General features: G+C 45.3%; 1 protein-coding gene across 4 annotated transcripts in view; it reads left to right on the top strand.

Annotated features, from left to right (window-relative positions):
• Positions 1-5,977: 5,977 nt before the first annotated feature.
• Positions 5,978-13,310, top strand: part of MET (MET proto-oncogene, receptor tyrosine kinase) — a 129,290-nt gene continuing 121,957 nt past the window's right edge. For 3 of the 4 annotated variants that reach the window (XM_090042235.1, XM_090042233.1, XM_090042236.1), the window contains exon 1: positions 6,268-6,438. The gene's annotated coding sequence lies outside the window, so the exon portion shown is untranslated. Of the gene's footprint in view, positions 6,219-6,267; positions 6,439-13,310 lie in introns of those variants that run through there. The other variant, XM_090042234.1, reaches the window with a different exon arrangement.

The following is a 13,310-nucleotide window of genomic DNA, read 5'->3' as shown; positions in this document are numbered from 1 at the left end:
CAAGGGATGACGAGGTCGAACGGTCACAAACTCCTGCAAGACCGTTTCAGGCTGGACATAAGGAAGAATTTCTTTACTGTCTGAGCCCCCAAGGTCTGGAACAGTCTGCCAGCGGAGGTGGTTCAAGCACCTACATTGAACACCTTCAAGAGTAAATTGGATGCTTATCTTGCTGGGATCCTATGACCCCAGCTGACTTCCTGCCCTTTGGGCAGGGGGCTAGACTCGATGATCTCCTGAGGTCCCTTCCAGCCCTAATGTCTATGAAATCTATGTGGTGTACTCTGTCCAAGTTTGTGGATGATACTAAATTGTGGGGTGAAGTGAACGCACCAGAGGGTAGGGTACAACTGCAGGTGGACCTGGACAGGTTGGAAGAGTGGTCTGAACACAACAGGATGCAGTTCAACAAGGACAAATGCAGAGTGCTGCACCTAGGACGTAAAAATATCCAGCACGCTTACTGGCTGGGGAATGACCCTCTCAGCAGCACAGAAGCAGAAAGGGATCTCGGAGTCATAGTGGACTCCAAGATGAACATGCGTCGTCAGTATGACGAAATCATCAGGAAAGCTAACCACACTTTATCATGCATTAGCAGATGCATGACGCACAGAACCAAGGAAGTGATACTACCCCTTTATGCAGCATTGATCAGACCATAGCTGGAGTACTGCGCCCAGTTTTGGGTGCCATGCTTCAAGAAGGATGTGGATAACCTAGAGAGGGTCCAGAGAAGGGCCACTCATATGGTTAAGGGTTTGCAGTCCAAGCCCTATGAGGAGAGACTAAGGGACTTGGACCTCTTCAGCCTCCAAAAGAGAAGTCTGAGAGGTGATCTGGTAGCTGCCTACAAATTCATTGGGGGGGAGGGGCAGCAAGAAATTGGAGATGCTCTGTTCACCAGGGCTCCTCCTGGGGTAGCAAGGAACAGTGGTCACAAACTGACAGGGAGCAGATTTTTGCTGGACTTCAGGAAGAACTTCTTCACAGTAAGGATTAGCCAGAATCTAGAACTGGCTTCCAAGGGGGGTGGTGCTCTCCTCTACCTTGGGGGTCTTTAAGAGAAGGCTGGATAGGCACCTGGCTGGGGTCCTCTGATCCCAGCACTCTTTCCTGCCAGGGGCAGGGGGTCAGACTCGATGATCTGTTGAGGTCCCTTCAGACCCTAGTATCTATGTATTATTGCAGCTACTGTTTTTGTATTGAACTCAGTGCTGTCAGTACATGGGACATGTTTTGAGCATGTGTACCAGACTGGGCCCCTCAGGGTATTTAGGCATAGGGACACCTAGTCTGTGATTCCCAAATGGGCAATTTGGGTCCTTAAGGCAGCAGGATCAGATACATCTGGCCTTGTGGTGTCATCTAAAAGGGGTGGGGGTAACCATGGCCAAATTACTGGCATAGCGCTGATTTGCAGGTCACACTGGACTCACAGACCAGCCCTGCATTCCAAGACCAGAGCTGCTGCTGTCACTGCAGAACTGTGCAGCATAGCTCTGGAGCTGCTGCTGTCACTGGGCTGTGCAGTGCAGCTCTGGACCCTCATAGCTGCCACTGCAGGACTCTACATACAGCACGGCCCTAGGGCACACAGCCACTATGTACCCATGCTGCTCACAGCGACCACCCCAACACTCCAGGATGCCAGCTGGAACAGGCAATCTGTACAGCACATGGCACCATCCAGTGCACCCTGCATGTTGCCTGTGGGTCACTCTGAACACCAATGGGCAGCACCAGAGGCTGGATGATATATACGGCCTGAAGATTATATATTTGACACCCTTGCCAAAGGCATGAGAGGTACTAAAGGCTCAGGATGGCAACACCTCTCAAGGGGTGGGCCCAAAGGCAGTTTCATGGTTGCACTCCTGCCCCCCACACCACCTTTCAGACTACAACATGGGAGTAGCAGCTGGGAACTTTTTTTTAAGTCCCCAAAGCAAGTAAGAATTCCCTCCCCCTTTCCTTTCCATGGTCAGCTGCATGTCCCCTCCCCTCCCTTCCCATTATTCTCCCCACCCCACATCCACCACTGCTGCTGTCTCCAGCTGCCCTGGGAGTGGGGTGAACTCCAGGGCAGCTTTTGCCCCTCTCCAGCTAGGCTGTTGGGGAACTAGGCTCAGTCCAGGGCAATAGTGGTGGGGGTGGGTTCCTTCTCCCTGCCTGATTCCCCCTGGGGTGTTCCCCAACAGCTTGGGAACAGGCTGAGGGAGGGGGACACCACCTGTCACTGCTGCTGCTGCCCATAGCTGAGCCCAGATCCCCATTCAGCCTGGCTCTGGAGCTTCCTCCACCTCTGCGAGAGCCAAGAACATGGAAAGCAGGAGCAGCAAACAGGGGGTGGGAAGGGTGGGAAGGGGATGTGCCACTGAGCATGGAGGGGAAGGAAAAAAGAAAAAAAAAATTAAAAATGTTAGTCCCCAGCTTATGCTTCTGTCCATGGTCTGCCTGTCCCGGGGCATCCTGGGAGCAGGGACGCAGCCATCCTAGCAGTGTTAATCAATGGGCTTGCATCCCCTTTACCAAATCCCAGATCCACCCATGCCTCTGACCAAAAGGAAATAGAAAATATTAGGCACTGAATAACTTTACTGGCAAAAATGTATATGCCTCAGACACTTGACCTAGTCAGAGTTTTTATAGATTGCTCTTGAACTTAGGTGCTTACACCCATCTAAAATGCTCTTTAGGTATGTAAATTTATTTTTTGAATTTGGTTCTAAATAATTGCACAAGGGTGAGAGAGTGCAGTTTTTCAGACATCTGTCTGCAGGAGCTTTAGTATGATATTTTCTAATACAAATATTCACAGTGGGCTTATTCTTATAATACATTTTTTTAAACTACCAAGTGGGGCAAAAAGGGCCAAGATCCACAACAGTATTTGGGTGCTTAACCTCCACGTAATTCTGCCAGCTGCACTCATATTAATTCTTCACTGTGAGAGTGTCATTTGGTGTAAATAAGGGTAGATGAATGGGTCTGTTACATGACACTAGTAATTCACAGAAATATGGAATTTTGCATTTTCATTCTCCATCCTTGACACTGAAGAGATCAGCTCTAAAGCTTTCTTTTATGAATCATTACTGTAAGGCTAAGATCTTGTTCTTTAGACAGTTCTTGGACTTGTTCATTCAATATCTATACTGAAACAAGTAATGGTGGGAAGCAGATGTCCAGTTCTCTCTACAGTGCATTCCAGTTGTATTTGAACAGACTGCTCAGATTTTTCCGCCTCTTTTTTTTTAACTGTTTTGCCATTGCAGGCAGCTTCTAAAATGCAGAATGCTTATTATATCTGTGCCAGCCTTCCTTTCAAAGTGCAAGTAGTAGCAGCTCAAATTAGACAAAGGAAGTAGGTGAGAAGAAGTCATGAGAAGAACTTGAAGATAAATAGAAATCAAGCCAGATCCTGCTTCACCAATTCTCTGCTCCTGAAAAGTGCCTCAGCCTCCTGCTAAGGTGTCATGTCTATCACCTTAGGAACAAAAACATATCTGGGGATTGTTAAGCCCTACTGTACTGTCTCATACTGCTAACCTAAAATAGCATGGCATCAGCATGGTCAAAATTGAAAGGAAACATCTGTTTCTCCTTTTTATGTTGGGGACAATCCATTTGTTAACCTTAGAATAGCACAGACTGTAACACTGATAACAGTTCTACTGCAGGCTATTCAGTCAAAGCAGGTGCATCAGCCACTAAAGAACAGACTAGAATGAATCATTTGTTTCTTGACAGGGGCTATCTTTACATACAAATGCTCGGTTGAATTCTTCTTTAGTTTTTCTTTTGAAAAATAATAAGAAAGTATCCAAATCTCATGTAGCTGTTCATACTTATGTACTAATTGAACTGGATAATGACTGCCTGGGAACGGGTGCACAAGGGAAGTTGTTCAGGAAAGCTGGAGGACAATGTTTATTTGCAGTGCAGGAGAACACATTCATTACTCTAACACAGAAGGTGAAGTCCTCTCTCAACATGGAAGCAGCGTGTCTACCTGTATGCTCTAAAAGCAACTGCCTCTAAGGTTTGGCACATGTACAGTATGCTCAACCTCCATGTTCTCCTTGGAAGGCTGTTCTTTGTATCAATAAAACAGTCACAACGGTGTATTAGGATTTTGAGTACTAGCAATAATAATGCACCGCTTTTACTTACAGTATTGGATTCTAAGCCAAAGCCCACTGAAGCAAACGGGAGTCCTACTGACCTCAAAACAACATTTAACAAATTAATCAAACTTTTATGGCTTGCTCATTTTACAGATTCTGTGTTTTGGGGAGGCCAAGCCTGTTTCTATTTTCATTTTGTACATCTCCCAGTACATCATCAGCACTTTCAAATAAGCAGACAATAAATAAAACTACTCTTTTAAAAATGCAGTAGCTAATGGATGAGTAATACACTCTTCTGATTCAAATAATCGGAGTATTCTTTTATGGCATTTATTTGAAGTGCGAGATATTATAAAGATTTCACAAAGTAAGCAGATAAAATAGAAAAGGGCAACATACTGCTTCCAGATCTATTTCTTTTTGTCAGTGAATTATTTTCCAACTAGGTTAGATGTCTCTACTTCTAATGCCAGGAAGTTCATATGAGACAGGCAAAAAACACATTGTGAAACTGCTGCTGATGCATATAGTGGTAGGTTGTCTGGCTGCATTTGGAAAAAAGTGTTTTCTAAGCTTTATTTTTATATGTACAAAAGTTAGTGTGACAACTCAGGCGTAGAAAAAATCTACTCTTAAAAATTACTTTTCCCCACAAAAATGTCTATTTTAAAACTTGAGGGTCCCATTCCCCCTCCCCCCAGCAGCAAATCATGAAGTGCAGCAGCATCCTCCTTGTCCCACTCCTCCAGAGCTCCTACTGAGTTCAGTAGCACAATTAAAGAGAATAAACCTGGGGGGCAAAATGAAAAAGTGGTAGGTTTATATTATAACATGTAAAAGGTAAGTGGCTGTCTCCAGCGCTTGCTAGTGGGATATGGAGTCTTTCCATTAAAATCTGATTTTGATCAGTAGCTGTCCAAAATTGTTACTAAGAACAATTATCCCTGGAGCTGAGACTCTGGTTCTGCTACAGACTCCTTGTGTAACCTTGTGCAGTGTTTTAATCCCTTGATTAGTGCCTCAATTCCCCACCTGTAAAATGGAGACAGCACTTGCCTTCTGGTTGGCTTGCATGACTAAGTCCTAAACTATAAGAACTGCCATTTACTGAGTCAGACCATAGGTCCGTCTTGTCCACTATCCTGTGTCACACAGACCTTCATTCCTGGCTCTTTTTGTCCTTGACTTGTCCCACAGTGTCAGTGATGGGGCCTTAGTGGCCCCCTCATCAAGGGAGGAGGGAGAAAGGAGGCCCTATAGCTCTACTCGGCTTCGGCAGATGGAAAGGCACATGGAAAGCCTGTCACATGCCAGCTGAGTGGATGGGAAGTGACCTGGGTATCACCAGGGTTTCCCCCTTGTTTCTCTCTCACTTGCTGCCTCCCCTGTGCTCAGGATCCCATCAGAGTGACCCTGGCACAGAGGCTGCCTGGCTGCTTGAGGCCATTCCAAGTCTGTGCCTGGAAGCAGCCCTAGATCAGCATTTCTCATCCCAGGAGTCACAACCCAAAAGTGGGTCACGAGAATATAGGAAAGGGTTGCCAACAAACTTTAAAAATAAGTTCTTCTTTCGAGAAGAAACACGTGGGAGACCGCGGCTTCTCCCTTCAGGCTGAAAGGGTTCCAGCTTGCAAGGGGCTCCCTGGGGTCCCCCCTACCCCACACACCGGCGCCAGGGGCAGGGACTGGCCGCGGCTGTTGACAAATGGGTCCGTCCTGGTCCAGACAGGGCTGAGAAGCTGCTGTAGGTGGCAGCTGGCCCCTGTGCGCGCCGCGCCGGCCCGGCCCGGCCCACTCGTGCTGCGCGGGGGCGAGAAGCCTGTTGTAGCTGCGGGGCTGGGTGTGGGGGCAGCGACGGCTGCTCCAGGCTGCCCGCTCTCGCTCGGCGGCGGCGGCCACCTGCTCGGCAGAGGGCAGGCGCCGCAGCCCGCTCCTCAGCGCGGGTTCGAGTCCCCGCGGCGGTGTCACCCGCGCTTCCACCCCCGCCACCTGGCCGGCTGGGGACTGAGGGCGCCTCCCCTAGGGCAGCCGGCCGGGCTGGGGCGGGGCGGGGCGGAGCGGGCTGCCCCGGCCTGCAGCGCCGCGGTGAGTCAGCTGCAGGTCAGCCTCGGGCGGGCGGGGCCGGGGGAGCAGCGAGGCGCCGCCGGGAGCCGCCGCCGCAGAGCAGTGTGCGGAGGGCAGCGGAGCGCTCGCAGGTGACCGCAGCCCCCGGCTCCTCCCCGCGCCAGCCCGGGCGGCGGGGCCAGATGCTGCGGCTGCGGCTCCAGCTGCGGGGCGAGTGCTGAGCAGCTGCTGCGGCGCCGAGGTACGAGCGGGAGCGGGGCGCGCGGGGCCCGATGCTGCGCCCGACGGGAGGGCGGCGCAGCGGGCCGGGCTCTCGCCTCACGTGCAGCCCCGGCAGCGCCGTGGCGGCGCTCGCACCCTGCCTGCAGCCCCGAGCCCGCTCTCGCCCGCGGCGAAGGAACGGGCACTGGCAGCGCTCGGGGGACGTGAGGGGCCGGGGCTTGGGGACCAGCGGGCGCACTCGGATCCAAGCCCCTTCCCAATGCTCGGCGTGTGGACATGGGGCATCTAGACAGGGGTTCTCCTGTCCCAGGCATAGCAAGGACTTTTTGGAGGCTCGGCTTTCATCAGCTGTGGGTGGGGCAGGGGCGAGCTGCCTGTCCTCCCCACCCACTGCTGGGGCGGCGCAGGCTTGCGGTGGGGGTGCGGGTTGGGGCAGGTAGTAGCCGGCTATGGCCTAATCCTGGGTAGGGGGGCCACAGCAGCCCTCTGCCCTCACCTCCTTCCGACGTGATTTGAAGATGAGGTCTCCGGGATGCTCAATGAGGAAAAGACCTCGTCTTAGAGTCGGGCAGATACAGTATTGTCTGCCTTTGCGCTTGTCTTGGTATCTGAGCACTGGGGACATTGTCTGTGCTGCTGGGACAGAAAGGCACAGCAGACTCAGAGGCTTCATGGCTGTGTTTGCCAGTAGTTTGTCAAATGCATCTTGAGCCTTTAAAATGGATATCAAATATTACAGTTGGTGCCAGTCAATGTGGTTTCAGTCACATGGCCTCTGGTATATAGTCCGAATTATTTTGCAGATCTCGGAGAATTATGATTTTGCCATTATACTGCAATTTTTCCTTCCCCTCCCCCCCAAGCATTCGACAAGTGTGCCAGCTTCAGCATGAAGTTAGATGGCCCCGTTCTTTATAAATATTAATGCGTGTCACAGAAATTGTAAGTCTTTAGGTTAGTCTTTGTCCCTCCTAGCATACTGATTCGTATTTGAATAATCTAGCACTTAAGTAACATCTGGGCAAGTCTTTGGAAGCTGTTATATTTGAAATGGAATGGAATTTCTTCAAGAAGTTGTAGCGTATGCCCCTCCCCTCTGCCCATAGGCACCTTTAAATAGTGTAATACTTCATTTGTTTTTGATCCATTTCATCCAAAAAGTCCTTTTGCATTGCTAGCAAGTAGAAAATAACTGGGGCTCATTTCTGAGACCTTTAAAGCATGGAAACAGACTCAGGCAAAATAAAATATTCCCATGTCTCTCTAAGAGCTGGTTAGAGCTTTACAGCTAATATTTCTATTACATTATCCAGTAAAGAACAAAGAAACTCCCATTTTGCAGGAGTTATGCAGAATTCAAGTATTATTATTTTGTACCCATTATCTCCCTAGCCACATAAAATCCTTTACCAGGCTTAACATATTTAGCTCTTTCTTCCAATGATACAATATATGTAAAACAATTCCTCTTACATTCACATCAGTCTATTTCAAAAGGTCAGGGAAGTGCTTTTCCTTATTTAGGGTCTTTCATCTTTTTGGATTAGTGTGTGTGTATTTGTTTTTCAGAATTATGACCATCACAAAACAAAGCTGCTGCTGTTCTTGTTAATGGGTTGCTTTATGAAGGTGCAGTGGAGCCAGTGTATGGGTTAAAGTTGATGACAGTGCAATGTACAGCCATATGGGAAACACTGAGTGCAGTGAAAAGTAATTAAGAGCTAGGTCAGTTAGAAACCCAGAACTCAGCACAGGTTCACTGAAGGGTTTGTGAACAAAAAGCTGAATTAGCAAACTTTGTTTGCTCTCCCATAAGCCCTCCACAAGCCCCTAATATCTTCCTTCCCCCCTACCGGTCCTGAGCCCGCTCTCTCCTTTGGGATCTTTTGGAGTTTGCCTGATGACCTCTTTTATTGGCTCCGGGACTACTTCTGTGGTCTAGATAGTGCTTCACAGTCTGTCTTATCTGAGAGGAGGCCCCAGGATGTGGGTATTAGGGGTCTGGGAGATCATCACTCCACATCCAAATGGCAACAGCACAATTAGACATGGTCGCCTCCACATGGCACCCAAAATGTATCTTGGAACTTCTTGTGTGATTAAATGTATAAAGCTTAAGCAGTAACTGGGGAAGCCTTTCAGGAGCCTTTTGTGATTGACACCACTCTGGGCAGGGTCACAAACCTCAGAAGAGGAAATCCATACTTCAAGATACCTTACAAATCCCAATTATGTGGCATGTTGGTGGATAGGAGATGTGGTGAGGATGTGAAAGGGAGTATATATTTACAGGGGTATTTGATGTCTGACACTTCAGACAAGCCTATAGTAGTTTCTAGTTTGTATATTATCCCTCTCACCCCAACTCTCTTGCTTGTGTTTGTGAAACTGGCTTTCCAACACCTGTGGTCACTTCCCCTCTTAGCTGTATTTGAACCAGTGACACAGAGTTAGAATCACAGTCCATTATGGGCCAACAGAGCCATCATCCTGTGCATCTGGTCTCCAATGGTGTAAGTCTGCAATTGTGTCTTTGTACCTCTTCACGCAATTTTACAGATTTACTAGCCATGCTCTTGCCTTTTTCCCAATCTACTTGTAATTCTCCACTGCCACATTCTCCAAAGGAATGCATCACAACTCCACACTGGACTCAGTGCATAACACCTATCCGCATTGCCTGTCCATGTCTCCTTACACAGTCAAATCCTGAGGGTCCTGTTGTGTTGGACTTCCCTTCTAAAATGTTTGTATTTTTCTTAGCAGTGGTTTCAACAAATCTATAATTCTTCCATAGCAGCTGACACAAACATCTTAGCAAAAATCATTTTTAAAGCAGTTTCCTCACCCAGGGGAAATGCAATGTAGACAGGGCCTTAAAGAAACTAATAATTGGGTGACCTTTTTTCCTCAGAACATTGGGTCTATTTTATGTAGAGCTGTTTGAAACCCCACAAATTCTCATTAATCTCAAAATCTCTAACCTTGTGTTGCTTTGCTCATTTCAGATACCTTTTAGGAAATCAAATCAGTGTTTCAATCTAATTTCTAAAGGCATTCAACCACATGGTATGTGTGCTAACTTGTTTCCTTTAGCATTAACAAAACTTGCAAATTGCCAAACTATTTGCTTTCAGGAAGACTATTATGTTGTACAGGAAGATAAAGTATTTTTTCCTGCTATTTTAAATATGAAAAATAAAGAAAAAGTAAAGTTATCAGGGCAAATTGATCAAGGGTGTAAATCTGCTGAAGGAAATGGTGTTACATTAAGGAGGTATATTTCCCAAAATGATCATTTGTTATTTATGACTTGTATGTGCATTTGTTTTTGTTTGTTTTGTTTGGCATTCCTATAATTTTCTTGTGACACAAAATGTGACTAAGTAGGAGTTGATCTATACCTCAATTCTACTAACTCTAATGGGCCTTCTTTGGATTAGGCCCCTAATGATATTATGAAAGATCTGAGTGGAGGGATGGAATGAGAGGAAGAGAATTTGGGACATTTTCTAATGTACAGTTTTGCAAGAAGATGTCAACAATAGAGCAATTTTTATAACATGGAGATGTGCAATAATCACAAAAGCACTTCATCAGAATGCTTTTGCAATGTGCCTTAAAGCTGTCTAATGAAGCTCTTTTACAAGTCCAGAAAAGATCATTTCAAAACAGGCCCTTTGAAAAGAAGGTAGTTCCCAAGTCTATATTTTAAATTCATCCTGAATTCAGCTGAAATTTCACATGAATTGTAAAAATCTTGTTTTTATTGAGATTTTTATACCATGCCCTTCATAATGGTATTTGCTATCCAGAAGCATTCAGTCTATGTTTTAAGTCTCAGGCCTTTTTTCTTTTTGTTATAAGGTAAAACTAAGAGCTTATTATATATTAGTTGCTTTTCTTTGCAATAGTTCCTTCATACTAATACCTTTCCTACTAAACAGTATCAGACTCCATTTGATGTGTGCCAGCATCATTTCTGCTAAGGATCAGTGACCTAGCTTGATAAATATTAAAATTAAGCCATATAACTAAATATGTGACATTTATTAAAATTCATCCTTTGCCTGGAGCTGCTTTCTCTAAAAAAATATTGAGAATAGTAAAAGATTGCTGGTGCAATTTGATTAAATCTGCAGTTGTTACCATTTGACTTCTGAAAATTGATTTTTGTTTTTTCCCAAAGCTTTGACATGCTTGCTGATTTAAAAACTATGCACTGACTAAGCGAGGTTACATTTGTAGGCCGGCCATGCAGGTTCTAACAGGTTTTGAAATGTAATGTAAGCCTGTTATACTCATAACCTACTGGAATTGGTAAGTTTACTTAAAAAAAATAGCTTTTGTTTTAAACTATATGCTGACACATCTTTGAACTCCATTGTATAAAAGGAAAACACATTCTTACTGTAGAGAGATTTCCTGTTTATGTATATGTTTGCTGGAATTAATCCACTCTGTGCTGACTGGTAAAGTTGCAATTTACCTAGCGAATCTAATTTTTTTTTTTGGACAGGATATAGTACCTTTTTTTGCAGAATAGCGGTGTGTTTGGAGTCAGCAGTGAAACTAGAAGCTTCTGAGTTACACTCCTAAGCCAAAGTTTATTGAGATGGCCCAGTTAAAAATGAAGACAGATAAAAGTGATACATGTTTAACTTTTATTGGTATTATAATGTCATAGGTTCCTCACTTCCCACACATGTAGCTTTTGACTCTGTCAGATGCTAATGATCCCAAGTGTGTTCCTCTAGTATTTTTCTGAAGGTATGACACCAATTTTGTAATAATTTTAAAAATAGTTATAACCTTAACTCTGGCTTTGACCAAAGAGAGTCTTTTGAGGAAACATACAGAGACACCTTTCACTTCCATTCAGATGAGGTATATGTATGATTATTTATTAATTGTATATTAAGGGCTTCACACTAGGTTCATTTTAAGAAACTGTCTCAGACAGCAGAAATACCACAAAATGGGTTCTGTACTGAGTATATACGGAGGCTAATTATTAAAGCTAATGGTGACACTCTAATGTGTGAGAGTTCACAGTCTGTCACCTCAGCCTGTATTCTCCCCACCATAATTCCACCCTGCTGATATACTGGCACTGTTGAATCATACAGGTCTAAATCTAAATTTTATTCCTGTTGATCATGCTCACTAGTAAATATTTAAAAGACTGGCTCCCTAAGTTCTGATCCTGTGCAGAGGACTGTTTAGGTGATCTCCAACATCATGCAGCCCCTTTGAATTCAATGACAGGGCTTCTCTGGGTGAATACTACCTGGTTCTTTATTTTCCTCTCTACTACATGAGTGCATTAAATTGAGGAAATGTATGTATTTAAAGATATTTTAAACACATTTTTTCCAGTCAGCAATAGGCACTATATACAGCATGTTAATTTTACAATGTCTAAAATAATAAAAAAAATTGAAAAAGCAAATTGATTGATACAGTAAACCATATGAGAGATGGGAGGCCACTGCCCTCTCTGCTTTTATATCCTTCCTCAACACTGAGCTTCACCATGATGTCTATATAAGAAATCAGCTATGAGCAAAATTATTAAATTGCAGTGAGTTAACAGGTGGGCAGAGACTTACTGTGGAATATCTGATGTGCAGCAACTATCTATCTGCTCTTCCCCCACAGTAAGTGGAAGCTAAATCAGGGCAACTTAATCTTGTTTTATTTGAGCAGTGCATAATGGGGGATGTGAGTACCTGAATGTCTCCTTAGAGAGGGTGCAAGAATGGTAACTGCCCCCACTGCTGGTACAGCTGCTACAGCTGGCCCAATTCCTGCTGTCACCTAAAGTGAAGCCCCTGGTTGTTAAGCCTCTGCATTCAAAGCTGTTACTAGTTGTGGAGAAAGAATGAGAAGGCGGTTACTGAGGGTTTTACCTAATAGTAAGTCCCTGTCCCCTGTCAACTTACGAAAATGTGTTCCTTTACCCATATTCCTAATCATGTTGAAGTGGAGAACCAGGTAAGGATGGTTTACATTTTATTTATAATAAAAACTGCATACAGTGCAAAGTGATTTACTTCCCTTTACAACCCTGCATGACTATTATAAAGTGTCAGGCATAGCTTAGCCTTTAGGCTGTATCTTTTGCAGGGCTGGAAGCATGGGTCATAACAAGTCCCTGGTGTTTGCAAGGACTTTCCCAAGCACTTCCCATCCAACTGTTCCTGCTTGAAAGCACCAAACCATGAAAATGCATCAGTGACCCTGTTTTAAGAGGCTATTTTATAGCCATTTTCTAGACATCTCTTTCCAGCATGCTTAAATGGCCTTAGAGTTGCTCATATGGTTCCACTGCTTTACAGCAGAGGTTCCCAACCCTTGGGCCACGGCCTGGTGCCGGGCTGCAAAGGATTGGCTGCTGGTCCACAGGAGGGTTGGCTACTGGACCGGAAGTCTGGATATGACTGGCATACTGTGGAGCAACAGAAAAGGGATGGCTGCCTGCTCATCATAAAAAAGGATTGGCTGCCAGTATGCAGTAGGCGGATCACTTCCAGACTGCAGTTTGCCAGTCCTCAGTTTGCCAGTCCCTGGTCACTTCTGGTCCATGATCTAAAAAAGTTGGGAACCCTTGCTTTAGAGCATCCCATTCTGGACACGACAAGAACAGAGTAGACATGCCCACTGAAAACGACATGAGTTTTGACATTGGCTTTATGCCACCCAAGGTTTCACTTGTATGTGTTTCTACCATACTCAGCATAGTGGGGCTCCAATCTTGCATTACGTATGAAGGAGCTGAGTGAATATTTATATTTGATTCCTTATTCCCCAACAATTTTTGTTCAAAATGGAAACTAATACAGGAGATATCCATTTTTGTTAAAACATTATGTGGAAACAAAAATGTCC

Source organism: Crocodylus siamensis, chromosome 4 (genome assembly GCF_052110815.1).
Source record: "Crocodylus siamensis isolate JL-2025a chromosome 4, ASM5211081v1, whole genome shotgun sequence".
Taxonomy (NCBI): Eukaryota; Metazoa; Chordata; order Crocodylia; family Crocodylidae; genus Crocodylus; species Crocodylus siamensis.
Note: the sequence above shows the minus strand (reverse complement) of the source record. Positions and strands in the feature narration are given on the sequence as shown.